The sequence below is a fragment of the Hyla sarda genome, chromosome 1, assembly GCF_029499605.1.
Source record: "Hyla sarda isolate aHylSar1 chromosome 1, aHylSar1.hap1, whole genome shotgun sequence".
Taxonomy (NCBI): domain Eukaryota; kingdom Metazoa; phylum Chordata; class Amphibia; order Anura; family Hylidae; genus Hyla; species Hyla sarda.
The window spans coordinates 123625744-123635484 of NC_079189.1; positions in this window are offsets into that span (position 1 = coordinate 123625744).

Here is a 9741-nt window from a genome sequence, read left to right on the forward strand (position 1 = left end):
GATCGATTCTGGTATTGTGGTAACCAATGGCAACCATAAGGTTAGTAACCCGTAGCAACCATTCAGATGAGTCCGGCTATTTAAGCACTTCAACGTTTAAGTAGAAGATAAACTTGATATTTGTAGACAATATTCAACATGAGCAGCTAGTGTGCAGTCACTGTTAATATGCATGCATATTTGTATGATACTTTGTATTTCACCGCTCCCGGACACTGATGCGCTGAACTTCACGGGGATGCTGCGATCTCCTCCTGATGCGCTGTGTAATCTCACAGTGTTTTAGCACTGAGTAGCTGTCTTGGTAAGCGGCAGCATCACCGGAGACTCGGCCGTCTCCCACAGTGGTGATGTTGGTAGATGGTGGGTTGCGGGTGGTGTTGTCGCAGCGGTTCTGCGGATGAGCACGTACATGTGTCGGTGGCGTCCTCGTGGCTGCGAGGCGCGGATGTCTCCTTCACCGGGTGTCGGGTGATTGTCCGGTATCGGACTGCTATTGACTTAAGCAGGGCAAATATACTGGTGGTCTCAATAGGTATTGAGGGGACGCTGGACGCGTTTCAGGACTGTCTCAGTCCTTTCTTCAGCAGCAAAGAATAAGTGTCATACCGGACAATAAACTGTCAATCACCCGACACACGGTGAAGGAGACATCCGCGCCTCGCTGCCACAAGGACGCCACGGGCACATGTACGTGTGCATCCGCAGAACCGCTGCGACAACACCACCCGCAACCCACCATCTACCAACATCACCACTGTGGGAGACAGCCGAGTCTCCGGTGATGCTGCCGCTTACCAAGACAGCTACTCAGTGCTAATACACTGCGAGATTACACAGCGCATCAGGAGGAGATCGCAGCATCCCCTTGAAGTTCAGCGCATCAGTGTCCGGGAGCGGTGAGATACAAAGTATCATACAAATATGCATGCATATTAACAGTGACTGCACACTAGCTGTTCATGTTGAATATTGTCTACAAATATCAAGTTTATCTTCTACTTAAACGTTGAAGTGCTTAAATAGCCGGACTCATCTGAACGGTTGCTACGGGTTACTAACCTCATGGTTGCCATTGGTTACCACAATACCAGAATCGATCTATATGAGCAGGACTTTTTTATGAGAGGAGATTATTGACCTTAGTGGATGGACTAAGACTCTCCCACCCAGATCCCTCTCTATATATATGTTTATGGTGGTCTCTATATTCTTATTTTATATCTTTTATAATTTTTTACAAGTATATTTTTATATTTTATATACTGTACTATACATATGCTATAGTTCTTAATAGTTGGTGCTGCGCCTACACAAGGGCCCTGTGAGACGCAGTTGCTGCTATTTACATTTTATCTAATATTCAATTGTCACATTATATACAATCAATAAATTTAAATATTACTTGAAACACAACCTGTCCAGTTGTCTCAAACCCTGAGCCCTAATATATATATTTCTACAGATTTGTAAATTACTTCTATTAAAAAATCTCAATCCTTCCTGTACTTATTAGCTGCTGAATAGCTGCTGATCTGCCTCTGGTGGTTGCACTGGTAGTAGCAGACATGTTGGTAGCAGTCAATCAGCTCTGTACTTCTGTCATCACTGCTCAGGGATGGGAGCAATGATGACAGGATTATGGAGCGTGACCACTAAGGTTGTTGATTGGCTGCGGTGTTCATGTGACATCCACTGCTAAAGGAACACTAGAGCTCTGACTGGAGGAATAGCTGAAGATCGGAGTTGAGACAGAGTTAGAAGTAAAAGTTAGTTATTTTAATGTATTTGGGACCTTTAAAAAATTCAAGATAGAAAACCCCTTTAGATGTTGGTTGCCAGAGTTTTGACCATTTTTCTAGTTTGCCTAAATCATTTGTTATTTGGTGTATCCCTCCAGGAACATCAACCCTGTTACAAATCTTTGTGTCATCAGCAAAAAGACCAATCCCTTATCATTGAGACCTTCTGCAATATCACTGATAAAGATATTAAACAAAATGGGTCCCAGTACAGATTCCTGAGGTACCCCACTGGGAACAAGACTTTGGTCTGAATATGCTCCTTATTTTGTCAGCTCACTGGGTGATCCCTTCCATTACCTAGGCACTAGATTACTTAAAAACATCCTCCTTCTACCAGTTGTTACAAAATATTTTGTTATGTAAGCTGGATTATCAGATGGATACTAAGCATTATATATTTCAATACCACAGAGGAACCAATATGTCTAAAATAATTAGGATAACTGTTACATTTTTACGGTTTGTCGGATTTTCCTGGCGCACACTGTCATGGACTATGCGCCAGAATAACCCGACAAGATCTAGTCAGTTTTAGTTTAGTAAATAAGGGCCTTTGTCTCTGATCACATGGCATGCTGGGAAAGGTAAAAAAAAACAGTAAGATGAAAAGACTTCTGAATGTCGCAAGCATGAAAATGGGACAAAGCATTGCACTGAGGTGAAAGAAGCACATTTTACAGTATTATAACTTGGTATCATGGCCTCAAAGGTTCAAAAACCCTGAAAATACCCTTTCAATGTGGTTCTCGTTTTTATTCTTTGTTGGGTTCACTTTCTATCATTTCCATGATGAAAATCCAATTAATACCAGTAAAGAGGTTATGGAAACATAACAGAGACTGCCCTTGAGAAATGAAGGCAACAATGGTGTAATATATGTAGAAAATGTAAATGACCAATAAAATTATTTGCAAATAATAAAATGCATAAAAATTGTCACATTCAAAAAAAAGTTTGGTAAGAAATTATACAAACTAATAACCTTAGCAAACTTTACAAAGGCTATGAATTTTGTTTATCCATACTGTGAAATTTCATTTCCACATTGTGGGGTATGTCATTTTGTCACAGTAAGCACTATACCTCATAAAGAAATAAGCATTTATATTAATACTAGCCCTGTGCCTCCAAAAAGGGGACTCATGGCCAAATGGATGTTATAAGAGGGCATCCCAACAAGGTATAGGGCAAAGGGTCAAATGATGTTGTGCAGCTAAAGCTCAGCTAGGAGAAAATATTTGCTGATGAACAGGGAATTTATATAAGAAAGGTAATATCCCCTGAGATACAATGATGCTATCTCTGTTTAGAGTAAGATTGTAGTTGTCACAGAAAAATATGCGTACTTAGGAAGTGAAGGCAAGCTATTTATGTTGGAATGATGTAGATTGCTTTGATGCACATTAGTTTAGGGGCTTACTGCATAATTTACAGATTTCACATCATTTTATTTCTCTAGAATAAAAAATGATCTCAGAGAAAAGGTAAAAGACAAGGAAAATGTGAATCACATAACATAAGAAAGTTGTGTAAATAGTTGATCATTTCAGACCACTGTCCCTTTTCTCTTGTATTTTAGTCTACATTTATTCTATGGAGTTATTCCGGACAGATATTCTGTGAGCTGCGGGCCCTCTGAAATACTTTGGCCCTGCAACTGCATGAACATGTGCTGTCACCATTGACAGCAATACAGTCTGCAAAATTTTTGGCCAAAATACTGAATTCATTCTTGCAATGGAGTCGGAAATTTAGATTTCCACTGCAGAATTTTTTTACACCATGAAAATGGGTTCAATGTCTAGCAGAATCCCATTGAAGGCAAAGGAAGGCTGCTGCATCTGAATGTCCTAGTGAATTTCTCAGTGTACTGCCAAGATCCTCAAATGTATATGTTTAGTAACTATAGCAGAAATGCAATTCACAGTATTCTTTATAGTTAATGTTTATGTATATCTTAGAATTTGTAGTGTGTTGATTTATTATTATTTATTTATTTATTTCATTTTTTTTGTCTTTTGTTCTTTCTACCTTGCAATCTCTCTTTGACCTTAGTTCATTTCTGATCTGTTCTATCTTATCCTTCGATTTGTCACACAATTTTTATTGTCTTTTGCCGATTTCCGATCTCTTCTTGTCTGTTTTTGTTTCTGGTTCTCGCCCATTGGATTAACCCTCCATCTTGATCTTGGCTATATCCAACTTTATATTTTCTTTTGGCATTTCACCACCATTCCAAAACTGCCTTAAAGGGGTACTCCACCCCTAGACATCTTATCTCCTATTCAAAAGATAAGGAATAAGATGTCTGATCATGGGTGTCCGACCGCTGGGACCCCCATGTGATCTCTGTGCGGGCATCCTGGCATTCTGAACATTAGATATGAATAATGGGGGCGTGATGTCACAATGGGGCAGGGTGTGACGTCACAAGCACGGACACCTGAACCCAACATTCTTAAAATAATGTTCAAAATACTGGGTGCCCACACGGAGACCGTGAGCGATCTCAGCGGCCGACCCCCGTGATCAGACATCTTATCCCTTGGATAGAGGATAAGATATTTAGGGGCAGAGTACCCCTTTAAGGACCTCAACCTGAGGACTCCCCACGCATTTAAAAGGAGGGGGATAATATATTATTATTATCATAATCATTGTTATTATAGATATTAGGGAGTGCTAAAGCATGTACAATATGCTTTCTTTGTTTAGTTTTGATGCCATATATCCTAATAGAAGGATTTCTTTATTAATAATACAGTACAGGCTTACTGTAGTGTTCCGGGGGACTAGATAATCAGTATTAAACTATATACCTCATTATACAGGCGATACAATTCATGACTCAAGTATACTGAATTAGCCCTTCACTTGTAGATTTCTTTAAAAAAACTAATTAATAAAACACTCATTCAAGATAATTAACATACTTTTCACATGCATCAGAAAATAGAAAGGTGGAAAGAGTAGGTGTCAAAATGAAAAGCTTTGTTAGGAAAATGTTTGAGAGTTCATCAATATTAATACTTTTTCTTATGTACAAAGGATCTCCACCAGGCTTATTTACATGCAAGTGATTTCATCTAACAGCCTAGATTAACAAAAGGTGTTAAGTTATAAAGAGCAGCCAACCACTTTCACAAACAATCTAGGAACTCTTTCAATAAATGAAAGATTTACATCAATTTTGACTGCATGAACATCAATGCTAATTCATATCATTTACACAAGTAAGAACAGTAGTTCACAGTTTTTCCTAAAAACACTACACTCTATTATCTATCTATCTATCTATCTATCTATCTATCTATCTATCTATCTATCTATCTATCTATCTAACTATCTACCAACTAAAGCATCCCACAGCACTACATGATGGTGAATCAAACAGTGAAGTTTATTGCCTCATATAGCAGTGCAACGTTTCCACCAGCTCTCCTGGGCTTTATCATGCTTGATATAGACGAGGAGAGCTGGTCGAAACGTTGCACTGCTATATGAGGCAATAAACTTCACTGTTTGATTCACCATCCTGGAGTGCTGTGGGATACTTTATTTGGTATCTACTGCTGCTGCCAGTGACCTAGGGCTGCGATTGGGCCCGCTTGCACCCACTCTCCTTGGATGCTGCCAGTGGTGCTGCTACTTGATTCTATCCATCTATCTGTCTACAAAAAGGAAATTCAATGCCACACTCCAAATAAGGTAAAAATAAACACAACAACATTTATTCCATCATAATGTGCAAGAACAGCGACGTTTAAATACATTTGTGTTGAAAATTTGTATTGCACTGCATTGAATTGCTTTTTTTGTATCCCGAGAGGGACTGAGTGGACCTGGTTTGCATCCTTTGCTTGCATCCGTACCTTGGATAATGATAAGTTTGGAGTTCAACCTTTTGAAAGTGCTGCTTTTTTTTGCACATCTACCTATCTATCTATCTATCTATCTATCTATCTGTCTGCATGAATTAGCAGCACATCCAGGTAGCAGTTAAAGTGTGGCTTTATTCCACACCAGAATGCCATGGTGACGTTTCGGCCATCTCACATGGCGAGATGGCCGAAACATCGCCATGGCATTCTGGTGTTTTAATACAGCCACACTTCAACTGCTATCTGGATTTGGTTCTGTAATATGTTGGACCAAGCCTTTTCGTAGCTGGCACCCTATCTGGACTTCTTTGGTTGTGCTGCTCACCTTTCTTTTCTATCTATCTATCCATCCATCTATTTTCTATGTCATGTTATGTTATTGTATCACAGAATACAACCATTGTTAAAAGTTTCCTTTTAAAAAAACTTGTGACATGTCACATGTTAAAAAATTTAATTGGTCATGGTCTGCCAGTTCAGACCCCCACAAATCTCTAAAACAAGTCGGCAACAGTATACAGTTAAGTACTTCAATACTAGACTCACTGCACTCTCTACCAGACTACATGAGAATAGCTCCATAGACCTGTAGACCTGCAAGCCAAACAGTCAAGAGCACATCCATGGGCTTCCACCTTCTTGTTTTAGAGATCACTGGTGGCCTGGACACTCAGATCTCAACCAATCAAAACTTTTGACATGTGTCTGTGATGTCATAACTTTTAGGACATTTTAAATGGAAAGCAACCTGACTAACTGTGACTTGTGCTTCTGATCACTATTTTTAGTGTATTGACTGCTTGTTTTCTACGTTTTTCATATAATCTTTATTATATTTGGTTGGGACTTTCCCACATAAGGACTATGGTTGCATGCCTTATTAATACTCCAATCTGTGAGACATTACTGACCATCTTCCACTCCAGTCTATTAATAAGAAGTCAATTCCAGTAAATACTTTACTATGCTTATTTTTAGTTACTATATGCAGCGTGAAACTGTATTGACATCTAAAAAAAATTGGCTTACGCCTATGAGCCTCCCAATAAAAAAGCCAAATCAAAAAGCAAATTACTAATTTTTATGTTTTTACATGTATTTTCATTAGGTTCTGTCAATTATATATTGTCTATATAACTTTTCAAATTTTGTTTCAAATACCTACTTTATATGTGACACACATACGTTTATAAATAGCTGCCATATGCCTTTATGTATGGAAAAAGTCAGAAAATTAATAGTTTGTGACATTTTCATAAAATTCTGGAATATAAGCTTCTTCAAGCCATTCCCTTGGGCACTGATAGAATATTCAATGCTACCCATTAGTAAGCATTCAAAGGACGTCCAGTATTTATATGCCTTCAGGAAAAAAGCCTATTATATCCTGAGACTCTGACTCCACACAGGCATACCCTGAAGCCTCAGACCTATATTGGAGGAAGCAATGTCTCAAGAAGAATGTGTTTATTTATTGCTGACAATAGTTGGTGCTTTCCTAAAACTCTGTAGTAAAACTAAGTTACAAATTTAACAATTTAACAAACAGTAGATTGTAAGTCAGGGATAACTTTGAATTGATAACTACAGTCATTTAATACTTATACTAATTGAAGCCTGGTGTATATTAACATTATTAAGGGGTCACACATTTGCTTACATGCTAGCTACTAATAGAATGCACCAAAGAGACAGTTTTATTTTTGAATGGATGAGAGTTATTTCACTACAGATATATATACACACATATATATATATATATATATATATATATATATATATATATATGTATATACAGTGACCCCCCGACCTACGATGGCCCCGACATATGAAGAAATCGACATATGATAGCCTCTCAGAGGCCATCGCATGCCGATGTCAGCATCGACATACGATGCTTTTTTATGTCGGGGCCATCGCATTAAGTGCTATCCGGCAGCGCCAAATGCTTAACCCGTACAGGACCTATGGATACGTATGGATACGCCTTCTGTACCTGGGTCTTAAGGACCCAGGGCGTACCTGTACCGGGCCGGGGTGACTGCTGATATCGATCAGCAGGCACCCCATGCAAATGCCCAGGGGGTTATCAGACCCCCCCATGTCGTCGATCGGCGCAAATCGCAAGTGAATTCACACTTGCGATTTGCGCCGATTCCGGGTCATACGGGTCTATGGTGACCCGGTGACCCGGAATATAAGGGGGATCGCGGTTGTCTAAGACACCCACGATCCCCCTCGAGCGATAGGAGTGAGGTAGCCGAGGTGCCACCCCTCCTATCTCTGCTATTGGTGGTCTAGATGCGACCACCAAAAGCAGATCAGGGGGGGGGGGGGGGGTTTACTTTCGTTTTCCCCGTTCTGCCCACCCACAATAGGCGGGGCAGGACGGGGAAACGACGAGGACCGAACGCCGAAGATCCACTTACCCGTCGGTGGAAGCTGCGGGACGGGATCGGCGGCGGTGATCGCGCGGGCGGCATGTCGTGCAGCAGAAGAGGACGGCTCTCTGGATCCGATGGAAGCCGGTAAGTTGCCTAGCAACATCTGGAGGGCTACAGTCTGAGACTGTAGCCCTCCAGATGTTGCAAAACTACAACTCCCAGCATGCCCAGACAGCTGCTGGGCATGGTGGGAGATGCAGTTTTGCAACAGCTGGAGGTCTACAGTTTAGAGACCACTGCACAGTGATCTCTATACTGTAGCACTCTAGATCTTGCAAAACTACAACTCCTAGCATGCCCACACAGCTGTTTGCTGTCTGTGCATGCTGGAATTTGTAGTTTTGCAACATCTGGAGGTCCACAGTTTGGAGATCACAGTGCAGTGGTCTCTATCTGTAGCCCTCCAGATGTTGCAAAACTGCAAATCCCAGCATGCCGAAACAGCTGTCTCGGCATGCTGGGTGCGATCCCTCCAGCTGTTGCATAACTAGATCTCCCAGCATGCCCTTCGGCGATCAGTACATGCTGGGAGTTGTAGTTTTGCAACAGTTATAGGCACACTGGTTGGAAAATACTGAGTTAGGTAACAGAACCTAACTGAAGGTTTTCCAACCAGTGTGCCTCCAGCTGTTGCAAAACTACAACTCCCAGCATGCACGGTCTGTCAGTACATGCTGGGAGTTGTAGTTTTGAAACAGCTGGAGGTTTGCCCCCCCATGTGAACTTACAGGGTACATTCACACGGGCGGGTTTACAGCAAGTTTTCTGCTTCAAGTATGAGCTGCGTCAAATTTTTCGCCGCAGCGCAAATTTCTAGCGGGAAGCTCACTGTAAACCTGCTCAGATGTGAATGTACCCTAAAAACACTACACTACACTAACACATAATAAAGGGTAAAACACAACATAAACACCCCCTTACACTGTCCCCCCAATAAAAATGAAACATTTATTGTACGGCAGTCTTTCCAAAACGGAGCCTCCAGCTGTTGCAATACAACAACTCCCAGCATTTCCGGACAGCCACTGACTGTCCAGGCATGCTGGGAGTTTAGCAACAGCTGGAGGCACCCTGTTTGGGAATTACTGGCGTAGAATACCCCTATGTCCACCCCTATGCAATCCCTAATTCAGTCCTCAAATGCGCATGGCGCTCTCTCACTTCGGAGCCCTGACGTATTTCAAGGAAACAGTTTAGGGCCACATATGGGGTATCTCCGTAATCGGGAGAAATTGCGTTACAAATTTTGGGGGCTTTTTCTCCTTTTACCCATTATGAAAAGGAAAAGTTGGGGGCTACACCAGCCTGTCAGTGTAAAAAAAAATAAAAATTTTACACTAACATGCTGGTGTTGTCCTTTACTTTTTATTTTCACAAGTGTTAAAAGGAAAAAAAGCCCCCCAAAATTTGTAACGCAATTTCTCCTGAGTACGGAAATACCCCATATGTGGGCATAAAATGCTCTGCGGGCGCATAACAAGGCTCAAGAGTGAGAGCGCACTATATACATTTGAGGCCTAAATTGGTGATTTGCACAGGGGTGGCTGATTTTACAGCGGTTCTGACATAAACACAAAAAAATAAATACCCACATGTGACCCCATTTTGGAA